Source organism: Salvelinus fontinalis, unplaced genomic scaffold (genome assembly GCF_029448725.1).
Source record: "Salvelinus fontinalis isolate EN_2023a unplaced genomic scaffold, ASM2944872v1 scaffold_0474, whole genome shotgun sequence".
Lineage (NCBI taxonomy): Eukaryota > Metazoa > Chordata > Actinopteri > Salmoniformes > Salmonidae > Salvelinus > Salvelinus fontinalis.
In genome coordinates this window covers 81,885-102,008 of record NW_026600683.1, presented here as the reverse complement: position 1 = coordinate 102,008, position 20,124 = coordinate 81,885, and the positions used below count along the sequence as shown (strand labels likewise).

Sequence of the window (20,124 nt, the reverse complement as noted above, 5' to 3'; positions counted from 1 at the left end):
ACCTACAGACAGAGACCTGGAGGATAAACAACACCAACAGACAGAGACCTGGAGGATAAACAACACCAACAGACAGACAGAGACCTGGAGGGTAAACAACACCAACAGACAGACAGAGACCTGGAGGGTAAACAACACCAACAGACAGAGACCTGGAGGATAAACAACACCAACAGACAGACAGAGACCTGGAGGGTAAACAACACCTACAGACAGACAGAGACCTGGATGGTAAACAACACCAACAGACAGACAGAGACCTGGAGGATAAACAACACCAACAGACAGAGACCTGGAGGGTAAACAACACCAACAGACAGAGACCTGGAGGATAAACAACACCTACAGACAGAGACTTGGAGGATAAACAACACCTACAGACAGAGACCTGGAGGATAAACAACACCAACAGACAGAGACCTGGAGGGTAAACAACACCAACAGACAGAGACTTGGAGGATAAACAACACCAACAGACAGAGACCTGGAGGATAAACAACACCTACAGACAGACAGAGACCTGGAGGGTAAACAACACCTACAGACAGACAGAGACCTGGAGGATAAACAACACCAACAGACAGAGAACTGGAGGATAAACAACATCGACAGACAGACAGAGACCTGGAGGGTAAACAACACCAACAGACAGACAGAGACCTGGAGGATAAACAACACCAACAGACAGAGACCTGGAGGATAAACAACACCGACAGACAGAGACCTGGAGGATAAACAACACCAACAGACAGAGACCTGGATGGTAAACAACACCAACAGACAGAGACCTGGAGGGTAAACAACACCAACAGACAGAGACCTGGAGGGTAAACAACACCTACAGACAGAGACCTGGAGGGTAAACAACACCAACAGACAGAGAGAGACCTGGAGGATAAACAACACCTACAGACAGACAGAGACCTGGAGGATAAACACCGACAGACAGAGACCTGGAGGGTAAACAACACCAACAGACAGAGACCTGGAGGGTAAACAACACCAACAGACAGACAGAGACCTGGAGGGTAAACAACACCAACAGACAGAGACCTGGAGGATAAACAACACCAACAGACAGACAGAGACCTGGAGGGTAAACAACACCTACAGACAGACAGAGACCTGGAGGGTAAACAACACCTACAGACAGAGACCTGGAGGATAAACAACACCTACAGACAGACAGAGACCTGGAGGATAAACAACAACAGACAGAGACCTGGAGGGTAAACAACACCAACAGACAGAGACCTGGAGGGTAAACAACACCAACAGACAGACAGAGACCTGGAGGATAAACAACACCAACAGACAGACAGAGACCTGGAGGGTAAACAACACCAACAGACAGACAGAGACCTGGAGGGTAAACAACACCTACAGACAGAGACCTGGAGGATAAACAACACCAACAGACAGACAGAGACCTGGAGGGTAAACAACACCAACAGACAGACAGAGACCTGGAGGGTAAACAACACCAACAGACAGAGACCTGGAGGATAAACAACACCAACAGACAGACAGAGACCTGGAGGGTAAACAACACCTACAGACAGACAGAGACCTGGAGGGTAAACAACACCTACAGACAGAGACCTGGAGGATAAACAACACCTACAGACAGACAGAGACCTGGAGGGTAAACAACACCTACAGACAGAGACCTGGAGGGTAAACAACACCAACAGACAGAGACCTGGAGGGTAAACAACACCTACAGACAGAGACCTGGAGGGTAAACAACACCTACAGACAGAGACCTGGAGGGTAAACAACACCAACAGACAGAGACCTGGAGGGTAAACAACACCTACAGACAGAGACCTGGAGGGTAAACAACACCAACAGACAGAGACCTGGAGGGTAAACAACACCAACAGACAGAGACCTGGAGGGTAAACAACACCAACAGAAAGACAGAGACCTGGAGGATAAACACCGACAGACAGAGACCTGGAGGGTAAACAACACCAACAGACAGAGACCTGGAGGGTAAACAACACCAACAGACAGAGACCTGGAGGGTAAACAACACCAACAGACAGAGACCTGGAGGGTAAACAACACCTACAGAAAGACAGAGACCTGGAGGGTAAACAACACCAACAGACAGACAGAGACCTGGAGGGTAAACAACACCAACAGACAGACAGAGACCTGGAGGGTAAACAACACCAACAGAGACCTGGAGGGTAAACAACACCAACAGACAGAGACCTGGAGGGTAAACAACACCTACAGACAGAGACCTGGAGGATAAACAACACCAACAGACAGAGAACTGGAGGATAAACAACATCGACAGACAGACAGAGACCTGGAGGGTAAACAACACAAACAGACAGACAGAGACCTGGAGGATAAACAACACCAACAGACAGAGACCTGGAGGATAAACAACACCGACAGACAGAGACCTGGAGGATAAACAACACCAACAGACAGAGACCTGGATGGTAAACAACACCAACAGACAGAGACCTGGAGGATAAACAACACCAACAGACAGAGACCTGGAGGATAAACAACACCAACAGACAGAGACCTGGAGGATAAACAACACCAACAGACAGAGACCTGGAGGGTAAACAACACCAACAGACAGAGACCTGGAGGATAAACAACACCTATAGACAGAGACCTGGAGGATAAACAACACCAACAGACAGAGAACTGGAGGATAAACAACATCGACAGACAGACAGAGACCTGGAGGGTAAACAACACCAACAGACAGACAGAGACCTGGAGGGTAAACAACACCAACAGACAGAGACCTGGAGGGTAAACAACACCAACAGACAGAGACCTGGAGGATAAACAACAACGACAGACAGAGACCTGGAGGGTAAACAACACCAACAGACAGAGACCTGGAGGGTAAACAACACCTACAGACAGAGACCTGGAGGGTAAACAACACCTACAGACAGACAGAGACCTGGAGGATAAACAACACCTAGAGACAGAGACCTGGAGGATAAACAACACCAACAGAAAGACAGAGACCTGGAGGATAAACAACACCAACAGACAGACAGAGACCTGGAGGGTAAACAACACCAACAGACAGAGACCTGGAGGATAAACAACACCAACAGACAGAGACCTGTAGGGTAAACAACACCAACAGACAGAGACCTGGAGGGTAAACAACACCTACAGACAGACAGAGACCTGGAGGGTAAACAACACCTACAGACAGAGACCTGGAGGATAAACAACACCAACAGAAAGACAGAGACCTGGAGGATAAACAACACCAACAGACAGAGACCTGGAGGGTAAACAACACCAACAGACAGAGACCTGGAGGATAAACAACACCAACAGACAGAGACCTGGAGGGTAAACAACACCAACAGACAGACAGAGAACTGGAGGGTAAACAACACCAACAGACAGACAGAGACCTGGAGGGTAAACAACACCAACAGACAGACAGAGACCTGGAGGGTAAACAACACCAACAGACAGAGACCTGGAGGGTAAACAACACCTACAGACAGAGACCTGGAGGGTAAACAACACCAACAGACAGAGACCTGGAGGGTAAACAACACCAACAGACAGAGACCTGGACGGTAAACAACACCAACAGACAGAGACCTGGAGGGTAAACAACACCGACAGACAGACAGAGACCTGGAGGGTAAACAACACCAACAGACAGACAGAGACCTGGAGGGTAAACAACACCAACAGACAGAGACCTGGAGGGTAAACAACACCAACAGACAGAGACCTGGAGGGTAAACAACACCTACAGACAGACAGAGACCTGGAGGGTAAACAACACCATCAGACAGACAGAGACCTGGAGGGTAAACAACACCAACAGACAGAGACCTGGAGGGTAAACAACACCAACAGACAGAGACCTGGAGGGTAAACAACACCTACAGACAGACAGAGACCTGGAGGGTAAACAACACCAACAGACAGAGACCTGGAGGGTAAACAACACCTACAGACAGACAGAGACCTGGAGGGTAAACAACACCAACAGACAGAGACCTGGAGGGTAAACAACACCAACAGACAGAGACCTGGAGGGTAAACAACACCAACAGACAGACAGAGACCTGGAGGGTAAACAACACCAACAGACAGAGACCTGGAGGGTAAACAACACCAACAGACAGAGAACTGGAGGGTAAACAACACCTACAGACAGACAGAGACCTGGAGGATAAACAACACCTACAGACAGACAGAGACCTGGAGGGTAAACAACACCAACAGACAGACAGAGACCTGGAGGGTAAACAACACCTACAGACAGAGACCTGGAGGATAAACAACACCTACAGACAGACAGAGACCTGGAGGGTAAACAACACCTACAGACAGACAGAGACCTGGAGGATAAACAACACCAACAGACAGACAGAGACCTGGAGGGTAAACAACACCAACAGACAGAGACCTGGAGGGTAAACAACACCTACAGACAGACAGAGACCTGGAGGATAAACAACACCAACAGACAGACAGAGACCTGGAGGGTAAACAACACCAACAGACAGAGACCTGGAGGATAAACAACACCAACAGACAGAGACCTGGAGGGTAAACAACACCAACAGACAGAGACCTGGAGGGTAAACAACACCAACAAACAGAGACCTACAGCAGAGTTATATAGAGTTTACACAGACAGAGATATGACTCTGGTCTGGACTACAGCAGAGTTATATAGAGTTTACACAGACAGAGATATGACTCTGGTCTGGTCTACAGCAGAGTTATATAGACTTTACACAGACAGAGATATGACTCTGGTCTGGACTACACAGAGTTATATAGAGTTTACACAGAGAGAGATATGACTCTGGTCTGGACTACAGCAGATTTATATAGAGTTTGGTTGTGGTTTTAAGGAGGTAGCATTGGGTAAAGTCATATCTAACTGACAGGAAACAGCCCACCTATATCAATGGCTAATTTTCTTCCTCTCATGCTTTAAACTGTGGAATACCGCAGGGCAGCTGCTTTGGTCCAATTCTTTATTTCATATATATCAACGACCTTCCTTATGCCTTATCTGAAACTCAAGCTACTATATTTGCAGATGAAACTACAATTTATACAGCAAGACAATCGGTTCAACAGGTACAGCAGGCTTTACAAGGAGATTTGGAGAATATCAGGGAGTGGGTTTGCCGGAACAAACTTGTTTTAAACACCAAGAAAACCAAAGTTATGTTGGTCTGTTACACTAAGAAAAGGCCAGCACAGCATTGGATACAATTAAGTATGTGGAGAGTACAAATTGAGGAAGTGGCAGAAACCAAACTACTAGGAGTGCAGTTAGACGACTGAGGAAGTGGCAGAAACCAAACTACTAGGAGTGCAGTTAGACAACTGAGGAAGTGGCAGAAACCAAACTACTAGGAGTGCAGTTAGACAACTGAGGAAGTGGCAGAAACCAAACTACTAGGAGTGCAGTTAGACGACTGAGGAAGTGGCAGAAACCAAACTACTAGGAGTGCAGTTAGACACCTGAGGAAGTGGCAGAAACCAAACTACTAGGAGTGCAGTTAGACGACTGAGGAAGTGGCAGAAACCAAACTACCGGGAGTGCAGTTAGACAACTGAGGAAGTGGCAGAAACCAAACTACCGGGAGTGCAGTTAGACGACTGAGGAAGTGGCAGAAACCAAACTACTAGGAGTGCAGTTAGACGACTGAGGAAGTGGCAGAAACCAAACTACTAGGAGTGCAGTTAGACGACTGAGGAAGTGGCAGAAACCAAACTACTAGGAGTGCAGATAGACGACTGAGGAAGTGGCAGAAACCAAACTACTAGGAGTGCAGTTAGACACCTGAGGAAGTGGCAGAAACCAAACTACCGGGAGTGCAGTTAGACGACTGAGGAAGTGGCAGAAACCAAACTACTAGGAGTGCAGTTAGACAACTGAGGAAGTGGCAGAAACCAAACTACTAGGAGTGCAGTTAGACGACTGAGGAAGTGGCAGAAACCAAACTACCGGGAGTGCAGTTAGACGACTGAGGAAGTGGCAGAAACCAAACTACTAGGAGTGCAGTTAGACGACTGAGGAAGTGGCAGAAACCAAACTACTAGGAGTGCAGTTAGACGACTGAGGAAGTGGCAGAAACCAAACTACTAGGAGTGCAGTTAGACACCTGAGGAAGTGGCAGAAACCAAACTACTAGGAGTGCAGTTAGACGACTGAGGAAGTGGCAGAAACCAAACTACTAGGAGTGCAGTTAGACGACTGAGGAAGTGGCAGAAACCAAACTACCGGGAGTGCAGTTAGACGACTGAGGAAGTGGCAGAAACCAAACTACTAGGAGTGCAGTTAGACGACTGAGGAAGTGGCAGAAACCAAACTACTAGGAGTGCAGATAGACGACTGAGGAAGTGGCAGAAACCAAACTACTAGGAGTGCAGTTAGACGACTGAGGAAGTGTCAGAAACCAAACTACTAGGAGTGCAGTTAGACGACTGAGGAAGTGTCAGAAACCAAACTACTAGGAGTGCAGATAGACGACTGAGGAAGTGGCAGAAACCAAACTACTAGGAGTGCAGTTAGACGACTGAGGAAGTGGCAGAAACCAAACTACTAGGAGTGCAGATAGACGACTGAGGAAGTGGCAGAAACCAAACTACTAGGAGTGCAGTTAGACGACTGAGGAAGTGGCAGAAACCAAACTACTAGGAGTGCAGATAGACGACTGAGGAAGTGGCAGAAACCAAACTACTAGGAGTGCAGTTAGACGACTGAGGAAGTGGCAGAAACCAAACTACTAGGAGTGCAGATAGACGACTGAGGAAGTGGCAGAAACCAAACTACTAGGAGTGCAGTTAGACGACTGAGGAAGTGGCAGAAACCAAACTACTAGGAGTGCAGTTAGACGACTGAGGAAGTGGCAGAAACCAAACTACTAGGAGTGCAGTTAGACAACTGAGGAAGTGGCAGAAACCAAACTACTAGGAGTGCAGATAGACGACTGAGGAAGTGGCAGAAACCAAACTACTAGGAGTGCAGTGAGACAACTGAGGAAGTGTCAGAAACCAAACTACTAGGAGTGCAGATAGACGACTGAGGAAGTGGCAGAAACCAAACTACCGGGAGTGCAGTTAGACGACTGAGGAAGTGGCAGAAACCAAACTACTAGGAGTGCAGATAGACAACTGAGGAAGTGGCAGAAACCAAACTACTAGGAGTGCAGTTAGACGACTGAGGAAGTGTCAGAAACCAAACTACTAGGAGTGCAGATAGACAACTGAGGAAGTGGCAGAAACCAAACTACTAGGAGTGCAGATAGACGACTGAGGAAGTGGCAGAAACCAAACTACTAGGAGTGCAGTTAGACGACTGCTTATCATGGTCATCTCAAATAACTAATCTATGTGAAAAAAATACTAAAACAGCATGCAGGATCAGAAGGACAGCTAAATATTTACCAGGAAAGAATCTGAAGCAAATAAGACAAGCAGTAATTGGGAGTCAGGTGACCTACTGTTCTGTGGTCAAATAACACAAGCAGTAAATGGGAGTCAGGTGACCTACTGTTCTGTGGTCAAATAACACAAGCAGTAATTGGGAGTCAGGTGACCTACTGTTCTGTGGTCAAATAACACAAGCAGTAATTGGGAGTCAGGTGACCTACTGCTCTGTGGTCAAATAAGACAAGCAGTAATTGGGAGTCAGGTGACCTACTGTTCTGTGGTCAAATAACACAAGCAGTGATTGGGAGTCAGGTGACCTACTGTTCTGTGGTCAAATAACACAAGCAGTGATTGGGAGTCAGGTGACCTACTGTTCTGTGGTCAAATAACACAAGCAGTGATTGGGAGTCAGGTGACCTACTGTTCTGTGGTCAAATAACACAAGCAGTAATTGGGAGTCAGGTGACCTACTGCTCTGTGGTCTGGGGAAATGCATCATCAAGTGAAGTTAGGAGGCTGCAGAATGCCCAGAACAAAGCAGCAAGGATTGTTTTTAAGGTGGAGATGTGGTTCTTCTGTTGGAGTCATGCTCAATGCTCTTGATTGGTCATCAATCAACAAGATAAAAACATGCTTATTTTATTTCATATTATACACCATTTAAAACGGCCAAACTCTATTCACAACGGTATTCAGTTGGTAAGAGACATTCAGTAAATACTAGGAATAGATTGTTATCCAGACAGAAAAGAGAAACAGGCAAAATAACATTTCGATTTAGAGCAATAAAGAAATGGAATAATTGAACTGAGCAAACCAGAAACCTCTCAATATATTAATTTAAACAATACTTTAAAACCATTTAAATATAATACATAGAAATGTTGTGTATATGACTATAGTAGATGAAGAATCAATATATTTTCAGACTGTTAGAGTATTTAGCTGGTCAATATATTAGTGTATGTTATGTCTGTTTGTAACAGTGTGTTATATGTGAAAATGTGATCGTATTTTAAATTGTATTTTAATGTTTAAGGAACCTTGGAAGATTAGTCCAAATGAGGACTAATAGAGATCCTAATAAAAATCGAATCAAATCTCCCCCTCCTCTCCTCTCTCACTTTCTCCTCTCTCTCTCCCCTCTCTCCCCTTTCTCTCTCTCTCTCCTCTCTCCCTCCTCTCTCTCTCTCTCCCTCCTCTCTCTCTCCCTCCCCTCTCTCCCCCCTCTCCTCCCTCCTCTCTCTCTCCTCTCTCACTCCTCTCTCTCCCTCCTCTCTCTCTCCCCTTCTCCTCCCTCCCCAATAGAGACACCTGTTTGAGCCCTCCCTCTCTCTCTCTCTCCCCGCTCTCTCCTCCCTCCCCAATAGAGACGCCTGTTTGAGCCCTCTCTCTCTCTCTCTCCCTCCCCTCTCCCCCCCTCCTCTCTCTCTCCCCTCTCTCCCCTCTCTCTCCTCCCTCCCCAATAGAGACACCTGTCTGAACCCCCTCTCTCTCTCTCCCCAGGGCAGTATGGAGAGAGGACCTAGCAGCAGCCAGGTGTGGAACCCCCCCTCTGTTATCTGTATGGACAGAGCAGAGCCCCCTCTGCTGACCTGGTGTTCCACCTGCAGGTCTGGGATGGGGAGAGAGGGAAAACACCAGTCCACTGGAGAGGACTGGCAGACCATACAGGACTCTTGGGTGCAGCTGTTTCAAGGTAAGAATGATTTACATTTTTGCTATAATAGGAATTTGTAAAACATATACCTATTTGAATACATTCAGTACCAGTCAAAAGATTGGACACACCTACTCATTCTGTATTTTTACTATTTTCTACATTGTAGAATAATAGTGAAGACATCAAAACTATGAAATAACACATATGGAATAATGCAGTAACCAAAAAAGTGTAAAACAAATCAAAATATATTTTCTATTTGAGATTCTTCAAAGTAGCCACCCTTTGCCTTGATGACAGCTTTGCACACTCTTGGCATTCTCTCAACCAGCTTCATGAGGTAGTCACCTGGAATGCATTTCAACTAACATGTGTGCCTTGTTAAAAGTAAATTTGTGGAATTTATTTCCTTCTGAGCCAATCAGTTGTGTTGTGACAAGGTAGGGTTGGTATACAGTAGAGGTCGACCGATTGTCACATGAATTGACGCTGGAGAGACGACGAAGATACGGGGAGTCAAACATTTACTAAGGAACGAACATGGAACGAGAACGAGACAGGAACAGCGTCAGCACAAGGGTAACAAAGACAAAAACAATTAATGCATCAGCAGGGAAACTGACAAATATAGGGGAGGTAATAAACAGATGATAAGTGAGTCCAATATCGCTGAAGCGCGTGACAAGGGATGGCAGGAGTGCGTGATGCAGGGCAGCCTGGCGCCCTCAAGCGCCAGGGGAGGGAAGAGCGGGAGCAGACGTGACACCGATTATGATTTTTCAATGCCGATACCGATTATTGGAGGACCAAAAAAATCTGATACCGATTAATCAGCCGATTTTATATATATATATATATTTGTAATAATGACAATTACAACAATACTGAATGAACAAGGAACACTTTTATTTTAACTTAATATATTACATAAATAAAATCTATTTAGTCTCAAATAAATAATGAAACATGCTCAATTTGGTTTAAATAATGCAAAAACACAGTGTTGGAGAAGAAAGTAAAAGTGCAATATGTGCCATGTAAAAAAGCTAACTTTAAGTTTTATTTTTATTTTTTATTTCACCTTTATTTAACCAGGTAGGCAAATTGAGAACACGTTCTCATTTACAATTGCGACCTGGCCAAGATAAAGCAAAGCAGTTCGACACATACAACAACACATAGTTACACATGGAGTAAAACAAACATACAGTCAATAATACAGTGAAAAATAAGTCTATATACAATATGAGCAAGTGAGGTGAGATAAGGGAGGTGAAGGCAAACAAAATATATATATAAATAAATAAAAATATAAAAAGGCCATGCTGGCGAAGTAAATACAATATAGCAAGTATAAAAAAAGAAAAAAAGTAGAGATAGTAGAGATAGAAATAATGGGGTGCAAAGGAGCAAAATAAATAAATAAATAAATACAGTAGGTAAAGAGGTAGTTGTTTGGGCTAAATTATAGATGGGCTATGTACAGGTGCAGTAATCTATGAGCTGCTCTGACAGCTGGTGCTTAAAGCTAGTGAGGGAGATAAGTGTTTCCAGTTTCAGAGATTTTTGTAGTTCGTTCCAGTCATTGGCAGCAGAGAACTGGAAGGAGAGGCGGCCAAAGGAAGAATTGGTTTTGGGGGTGACCAGAGAGATATACCTGCTGGAGCGCGTGCTACAGGTAGGTGCTGCTATGGTGACCAGCGAGCTGAGATAAGGGGGGACTTTACCTAGCAAGTAGATGACCTGGAGCCAGTGGGTTTGACGACGAGTATGAAGCGAGGGCCAGCCAACGAGAGTGTACAGGTCGCAGTGGTGGGTAGTATATGGGGCTTTGGTGACAAAACGGTGACGAAACGGATGGCACTGTGATAGACTGCATCCAATTTATTGAGTAGGGTTTTGGAGGCTATTTTGTAAATGACATCACCGAAGTCGAGGATTGGTAGGATGGTCAGTTTTACAAGGGTATGTTTGGCAGCATGAGTGAAGGATGCTTTGTTGCGGAATAGGAAGCCAATTCTAGATTTAACTTTGGATTGGAGATGTTTGATGTGAGTCTGGAAGGAGAGTTTACAGTCTAACCAGACACCTAGGTATTTGTAGTTGTCCACATATTCTAAGTCAGAGCCGTCCAGAGTAGTGATGTTGGACAGGCGGGCAGGTGCAGGCAGCGATCGGTTGAAGAGCATGCATTTAGTTTTACTTGTATTTAAGAGCAAATGGAGGCCACGGAAGGAGAGTTGTATGGCATTGAAGCTCGCCTGGAGGGTTGTTAACACAGTGTCAAAAGAAGGGCCAGAAGTATACAGAATAGTGTCGTCTGCGTAGAGATGGATCAGAGAATCACCAGCAGCAAGAGCGACATCATTGATGTATACAGAGAAGAGAGTCGGTCCAAGAATTGAACCCGGTGGCACCCCCATAGAGACTGCCAGAGGCCCGGACAACAGACCCTCCGATTTGACACACTGAACTCGATCAGAGAAGTAGTTGGTGAACCAGGCGAGGCAATCATTAGAGAAACCAAGGCTGTCGAGTCTGCTGATTAGGATGTGGTGATTGACAGAGTCAAAAGCCTTGGCCAGGTCAATGAATACGGCTGCACAGTATTGTTTCCTATCGATGGCGGTTAAGATATCGTTTATGACCTTGAGCGTGGCTGAGGTGCACCCATGACCAGCTCTGAAACCAGATTGCATAGTGGAGAAGGTATGGTGGGATTCGAAATGGTCGGTAATCTGTTTGTTGACTTGGCTTTCGAAGACCTTAGAAAGGCAGGGTAGGATAGATATAGGTCTGTAGCTGTTAGGGTCAAGAGTGTCCCCCCCCTTTGAAGAGGGGGATAACCGCAGCTGCTTTCCAATCTTTGGGAATCTCAGACGACACGAAAGAGAGGTTGAAAAGGCTAGTAATAGGGGTGGCAACAATTTCAGCAGATAGTTTTAGAAAGAAAGGGTCCAGATTATCTAGCCCGGCTGATTTGTAAGGGTCCAGATTTTGCAGCTCTTTCAGAACATCAGCTGACTGTATTTGGGAGAAAGAGAAATGGGGAAGGCTTGGGCGAGTAGCAGAGGGGAGGGCAGTGCTGTTGACCGGGGTAGGGGTAGCCAGGTGGAAAGCATGGCCAGCCGTAGAAAAATGCTTATTGAAATTCTCAATTATAGTGGATTTGTCGGTGGTGACAGTGTTTCCTATCTTCAGTGCAGTTGGAAGCTGGGAGGAGGTGTTCTTATTCTCCATGGACTTTACAGTGTCCCAGAACTTTTTTGAATTTGTGTTGCAGGAAGCAAATTTCTGCTTGAAAAAGCTAGCCTTGGCTTTTCTACCTGCCTGTGTATATTGGTTTCTAGCTTCCCTGAAAAGTTGCATATCACGGGGGCTGTTCGATGCTAATGCAGAACGCCATAGGATGTTTTTCTGTTGGTTAAGGGCAGTCAGGTCAGGAGAGAACCAAGGGCTATATCTGTTCCTGGTTCTAAATTTCTTGAATGGGGCATGCTTATTCAAGATGGTGAGGAAGGCATTTTAAAAAAAATATCCAGGCATCCTCTACTGACGGGATGAGATCAATATCCTTCCAGGATACCTCGGCCAGGTCGATCAGAAAGGACTGCTCGCTGAAGTGTTTCAGGGAGCGTTTGACAGTGATGAGTGGAGGTCGTTTGACCGCTGACCCATTACGGATGCAAGCAATGAGGCAGTGATCGCTGAGATCTTGGTTGAAAACAGCAGAGGTGTATTTGGAGGGCAAGTTGGTTAGGATGATATCTATGAGGGTGCCCGTGTTTACGGAATTGGGGTGGTACCTGGTAGGTTCATTGATAATTTGTGTGAGATTGAGGGCATCAAGCTTAGATTGTAGGATGGCTGGGGTGTTAAGCATGTTCCAATTTAGGTCGCCTAGCAGCACGAGCTCTGAAGATAGATGGGGGGCAATCAGTTCACATATGGTGTCCAGAGAACAGCTGGGGGCAGAGGGTGGTCTATAGCAGGCGGCAACGGTGAGAGACTTGTTTTTAGAGAGGTGGATTTTTAAAAGTAGAAGTTCAAATTGTTTGGGAACAGACCTGGATAGTAAAACAGAACTCTGCAGGCAATCTTTGCAGTAGATTGCGACACCGCCCCCTTTGGCCGTTCTATCTTGTCTGAAAATCTTGTAGTTGGGGATGAAAATGTCAGAATTTTTGGTGGTCTTTCTAAGCCAGGATTCAGACACGGCTAAAACATCCGGGTTGGCAGAGTGAGCTAAAGCAGTGAACAAAACAAACTTAGGGAGGAGGCTTCTAATGTTAACATGCATGAAACCAAGGCTATTACGGTTACAGAAGTCATCAAAAGTGAGCGCCTGGGGAATAGGAGTGGAGCTAGGTACTGCAGGGCCTGGATTCACCTCTACATCACCAGAGGAACAGAGGAGGAGTAGGATAAGGGTACGGCTAAAAGCTATGAGAATTGATCGTCTAGAACGTCTAGGACAGAGAGTAAAAGGACATTTCTGGGGGCGATAAAATAGCTTCAAGGAATAATGTACAGACAAAGGTATGGTAGGATGTGAATACAGTGGAGGTAAACCTAGGTATTGAGTGATGATGAGAGAGATATTGTCTCTAGAAACATCATTGAAACCAGGTGATGTCATCGCATATGTGGGTGGTGGAACTGAATGGTTGGATATGGTATAGTGAGCAGGGCTAGAGGCCCTACAGTTAAATAAGCCAATAAACACTAACCAGAACAGCAATGGACAAGGCATATTTACATTAAGGAGAGGCATGCTTAATCGAGTGATCAATAAGGGTCCAGTGAGTAGAGGTTGGTTGGGGTTCCTTGTTCCAAGTTCCTTGCGCAGAACATATGAAAGCTGGTGGTTCAATATTCACTATTCTTCAATATTCCCAGTTAAGAAGTTTTAGGTTGTATTTATAATAGGAATTATGACGTGTTGACTATTTCTCTCTCTACCATTTGTATTTCATATACCTTTGACTATTGGATGTTCTAATAGGCACTTTAGTATTGCCTGTCTAATCTCAGGAGTTGAAAGGCTTGAAGTCATAAACAGCTCTGTGCTTCAAGCATTGCTAAGAGCTGCTGGCAAATGCAGTAAACTTTGAATGAATGCTTACGAGCCTGATGCTGCCTACCACCGCTCAGTCAGACTGCTCTATCAAATATCAAATCATAGACTTAATTATAATATAATTAACACAGAAATACGAGCCTTAAGTCATTAATATGGTCAAATCCGGAAACTATAATTTCGAAAACAAAACGTTTATTCTTTCAGTGAAATACGGAACCCTTCCGTATTTTATGTAACGGGTGGCATCCATAAGTCTAAATATTGCTGTTACATTGCACAACCTTCAATGTCATGTCATAATTATGTAAAATTCAGGCAAATTAGTTCGCAATGAGCCAGGCGGCCCAAACTGTTGCATATACCCTGACTCTGCGTGCAATGAACGCAAGAGAAATTACACAATTTCCCTCGTTAATATTGCCTGCTAACCTGGATTTAATTTAACTAAATATGCAGGTTTAAAAATATATACTTCTGTGTATTGATTTTAAGAAAGGCATTGATGTTTATGGTTAGGTACAGTCGTGCAAAGATTGTGCTTTTTTCGGCAATGCGCTTTTGTTAAATCATCCCCCATTTGGCGAAGTTAAAGTGGGCTGTGATTTGATGATAAATTGCACTCACGTAACAGGTAGTCAGCCTGCCACGCAGTTTCCTCATGGAATGTAATCGGCGTCCAAAAATGGCAATTACCGATTGCTATGAAAACTTGAAATCGGCTCTAATTAATCGGCCATGCTGATTAATCGTTCAACCTCTAGTATACAGGCAATAACCCTATTTGGTAAAAGACCAAGTTCATATTATGTCAAGAACAGCTCAAATAAGCAAAGAGAAGCAACAGTTTATTTAATTTCTAAAATTTATTTCACCTTTATTTAACCAGGTAGGCCAGTTGAGAACAAGTTCTCATTTACAACTGCGACCTGACCAAGATAAAGCAAAGCAGTGCGACAAAAACGTCAACACAGAGTTACACATAAACAAACGTACAGTCAATAACACAAATAACACAGTCCATCATTACTTTAAGACATGAAGGTCAGTCAATCTGGAACATGTAAAGTTTCTTCAAGTGCAGTTGCAAAAACAATCAAGCACTATGATGAAACTGGCTCATGAGGACTGCCACAGGAAAGGAAGACCCAGAGTTGCCTCTGCTGCAGAGGATAAGTTCATTAGAGTTACCAGACTCAGAAAACGGCAATTAACTGCACCTCAGATTGCAGCCCAAATAAATGCTTCACAGCGTTCAAGTAACAGACACATCTCAACATCAACTGTTCAGAGGAGACTGCGTGAATCGGGCCTTCATGGTCGAATTGCTGCAAAGAAACCACTACTAAAGGACACCAATAAGAAGAGACTTGCTTGGGCCAAGAAACACGAGCAATGAAAATTAGACCGGTGGAAATCTGTCCTTTGGTATGGAGTCCAAATGTGAGATTTTTGGTTCCAACCGCCGTGTCTTTGTCAGACGTGGAGTAGGTGAACGGATGACCTCTGCATGTGTGGTTCCCACCGTGAAGCATGGAGGAGGAGGTGTGGGGGTGCTTTGCAGGTGACACTGTGATTTGTTTAGAATTCAAGGCACACTTAAGCAGCATGGCTACCACAGCATTCTGCAGTGATAAACCATCCCATCTGGTTTGTGCTTAGTGGAACTATCATTTGTTTTTCAACAGGACAATGACCCAAAACACACCTCCAGGAAAGGGCTATTTGACCAAGAAGGAAAATGGAGTGCTGCCTCAGATGACCTGGCCTCCACAATCACCCGACCTCATCCCAATTGAGATGGTTTGGGATGACTTGAACCGCAGAGTGAAGGAAAAGCAGCCAACAAGTGCTCAGCATATGTGGGAACTCCTTAAAGACTGTTGGAAAAGCATTCCAGGTGACTACCCCATGAAGCTGGTTGAGAGAATGCCAAGAGTGTTCAAAGCTGTCATCAAGGCAAAGGGTGGCTACTTTGAAGAATCTAAAATATATTTTGATTTGTTTTACACTTTTTTGGTTACTACATGATTCCATGCGTATTATTTCATAGTTTTGATGTGTTCACTATTATTCTACAGTGTAGAAAAAAGTTTAAATAAAGTAAAACCCTTGAATGAGTAGGTGTGTCCAAAATGTTGACTGGTACCATTTAACTAGAATTATACTATATTTCTAATGTTTGACTACACAGGCTATGGTTGATTGCACTGGCCAAGTAACTATGAGTATAATGACTTGGATTTACTATTGAGTCTCCCTCCTTCCTTTCCGATCTCTCCCTCCCTCCTCTCTCTCTCCCCTCCATCTCACCCTCCCCCCTTCTCTCCACAGGTCGATGCCTGACTTACTGACTACAGGCGTGTGACTGACAGCTCGGCTCTCGGCGGCATGCTCTCGCGCTGTCCTGCTGTCAGTCCCTCTGGAGATGGGTTCTGCGCCAGGCGACCAGAGCAGCAACAGCGGAAAGGTAGATTTATACAGATTTATTCGTTTATGTAATGTATGTTTTGGGCTGTTGTTTCTGGTTTTCTTTTTGTCTATTTAATTGTAGAGATTATCTTTATTAAAAAAAAAATTATAATCGAAGACAATAGGCTACTTTTGCATTTGGTTCGTCTACCTGGCTGTCTTTATTGAGCACATCCTGTCATGTAGAACGTGTTTCTAGACGCCGCCGATGCCAGCTAACTACTATAACCATCCAAAGGTGCGCGTTAGGCTACGTCATTCTATTCATTTGCCATTCTGTTCACATTGCAAGAAAAGTATTGATTCTGATTCTGCTTATTGATCAGTCGTTTGTAATTGCTTGGTTATTTTCTAGCCATTCTATCTCAATATGTAATGCGACGGATGTCATCGGTGTATTCATTGTGTAGCCAAATCGATGATTTCTTAAAAGTACCTTATATCCCTTAACTGTACGAGGACAGAAATTATTTTTCAGGATTGAGAATTTTTTGTCTTCTTAATCTTTCCTGAATAAACCAACAATTTAACCAATATTCTGTACCATTATCCATCATGTGTTTATTAATTGAGTCAATTCAATACCTACATTATATTTGGTTTCTTATTCATTTTTTATTTTATTGCCAATGTCCTGAACAATCTCTCCACGGGACATTCCAATGTTCTCCTCTCTCCCGGTGTAGTGTGTCGTTCCGAACGGACGAGGCGCTGTTAAACACACACCTCGATACTAGCGCACACCGACCGTCACATACTCAAGCACACATTCTCTCTCTGCTTGGAATGTATTGGAGACCTCCATGGCCATGGGGAGTTGAGAGGGCAAGACAGAACGGCTTATTTTCTTTCACGTTTTAATACTGTCAAGTTGTCCTTATGCCGCGTTTCACACACTACTGTTCTCGCCACTATCCCCGATGCGGTGGAAAACGGGGTGCGGGCTTTCAGATACGGTAGGTTGTATACTTTAAGCCGCTAAATACGGGATGTTTTGGGTTTTTAGGTAGCTTGCTAGCCCCTTAGCCAAGCGGCCGGGTGAAACGTGCCTTCGTTTTCTTCTTGTTTGTTTGATCCTTGATCGAAGGATTGGGGCTGTTGCGCGTTGATCGATCAAACGGCTTCGGGCTGTTCGTATCCCGGACGAGAACCCCCGAACCGTGTTCGCCGTCCGAGTTAGTTAGCAATCTGGCTAATGTTTACAGTGTAAAGTAGTGTTGCGGGCTATCTCAAGTGGTTCAGTGGAGGAAAGGGAAGGCAGCAGGCCCGTCTTGTGTGGTTGTGTGGAGTTTGTTGCCTTGTACCCCCTCCCCCACCGTCTTTGCGAGAGGCCAAGATGAATGGGATCTCACTTCAAAGCAATGGGAGGGAGAGGCTAGCTAGCTACTATACCTAGCCGGAGTAGAGGAAGCGAGAGGATTGAACTAACGTTGGCTAGTTACTGTACTGTAGCCATCTTTGAAATGCATTGTTTATTTGCTAACTAGCTAGTTAACGTTAGATAGTTACAGTACACATTAAGTGCAAACTCATTGTTATTATTGACCCGATGCTAGCTAACTAACAGTTATAGAGCTAATGCATCTAGCTAGCTATGTTTTGTTAAACTGGCAGCTAGCTAACTAAAGCGTACCGGTGACGTTAGGGTAACAAAGCTAACTAACTATTAGCTAACGTTACTTATCCACTGTTACCTTATTTAACCATAACTTCTGGTTTGATTAGCTATTACGGTGCTACCTGGCTAACTAACGCTAACCAATGGTTTATAACGACCTTACTTGCTAACTAGTCTGTGTTGATCATTGCTGTTAGCCGTCACTGTGAAAGTTGAAATCAGCATGGCTATGCTAGCAAGTGCCAGGTACAACCTCTTTGATTAGTTAGCTAGTTATTAGCCTCAAAACATGTTCGTTGTGATGGAGGTAACCTTAATTCATTGTGTCTGTAGACGAAGACCAGTGGCTCCGTGTTATAGTAAAAACATATCGCAGCCTATCATCCTGAATCACGTTAACACGACTAGACATCCCTCCCTTGTTCCTCTTTCTCTCACTCAGATAATACGTCATCTTTCAGTTTCACCTCTCTCTCTCTACTCTTTCCCCTTCTTTTCTCCCAGGGTCAATCTGTGATAAGTATGTGTGGGTCTAACCACACCAACCTTAGCTCATTCCTTCACTCTGTAGTTCACCTCTGACCCTCTCCTTCCTTCACTCTGTAGTTCACCTCTGACCCTCTCCTTCCTTCACTCTATAGTTCACCCCTGACCCTCTCCCTCCTTCACGCTATAGTTCACCTCTGACCCTCTCCTTCCTTCACTCTGTAGTTCACCGCTGACCCTCTCCTTCCTTCACTCTGTAGTTCAGCTATGACCCTCTCATCCCTTCACTCGGTAGTTCACCTCTGACCCTCTCCTTCCTTCACTCTGTAGTTCACCTCTGACCCTTTCCTTCATTCACTCTATAGTTCACCTCTGACCCTCTCCTTCCTTCACTCTGTAGTTCACCTCTGACCCTCTCCTTCCTTCACTCTGTAGTTCAGCTCTGACCCTTTCCTTCATTCACTCTATAGTTCACCTCTGACCCTCTCCTTCCTTCACTCTGTAGTTCACCTCTGACCCTCTCCTTCCTTCACTCTGTAGTTCAGCACTGACCCTCTCCTTCCTTCACTCTGTAGTTCACTTCTAACCCTCTCCTTCCTTCACTCTATAGTTCACCCCTTCAGCTCTGACCCTTTCCTTCCTTCACTCTGTAGTTCTCCTCTGACCCTCTCCTTCCTTCACTCTGTAGTTCACCTCTGACCCTCTCCTTCCTTCACTCTATAGTTCACCCCTGACCCTCTCCCTCCTTCACGCTATAGTTCACCTCTGACCCTCTCCTTCCTTCACTCTGTAGTTCACCGCTGACCCTCTCCTTCCTTCACTCTGTAGTTCAGCTATGACCCTCTCATCCCTTCACTCGGTAGTTCACCTCTGACCCTCTCCTTCCTTCACTCTGTAGTTCACCTCTGACCCTTTCCTTCATTCACTCTATAGTTCACCTCTGACCCTCTCCTTCCTTCACTCTGTAGTTCACCTCTGACCCTCTCCTTCCTTCACTCTGTAGTTCAGCTCTGACCCTTTCCTTCATTCACTCTATAGTTCACCTCTGACCCTCTCCTTCCTTCACTCTGTAGTTCACCTCTGACCCTCTCCTTCCTTCACTCTGTAGTTCAGCACTGACCCTCTCCTTCCTTCACTCTGTAGTTCACTTCTAACCCTCTCCTTCCTTCACTCTATAGTTCACCCCTTCAGCTCTGACCCTTTCCTTCCTTCACTCTGTAGTTCTCCTCTGACCCTCTCCTTCCTTCACTCTATAGTTCACCTGTGATTCTCTCCTTCCTTCACTCTATAGTTCACCTGTGATTCTCTCCTTCCTTCACTCTGTAGTTCACCTCTGACCCTCTCCTTCCTTCACTCTGTAGTTCACCTCTGACCCTCTCC

General features: G+C 45.0%; 1 protein-coding gene across 5 annotated transcripts in view; it reads left to right on the top strand.

The window, feature by feature from the left end:
* Positions 1–20,124, top strand: part of LOC129846192 (axin-1-like) — a 78,184-nt gene that overhangs the window by 13,309 nt on the left and 44,751 nt on the right. For 2 of the 5 annotated variants that reach the window (XR_008758215.1, XM_055914168.1), the window contains exons 2-3: positions 8,932–9,124; positions 16,503–16,638. The gene's annotated coding sequence lies outside the window, so the exon portion shown is untranslated. Of the gene's footprint in view, positions 1–4,183; positions 4,339–8,746; positions 9,125–16,502; positions 16,639–17,232; positions 17,597–20,124 lie in introns of those variants that run through there. The other 3 variants (XM_055914172.1, XM_055914170.1, XM_055914169.1) reach the window with 3 other exon arrangements.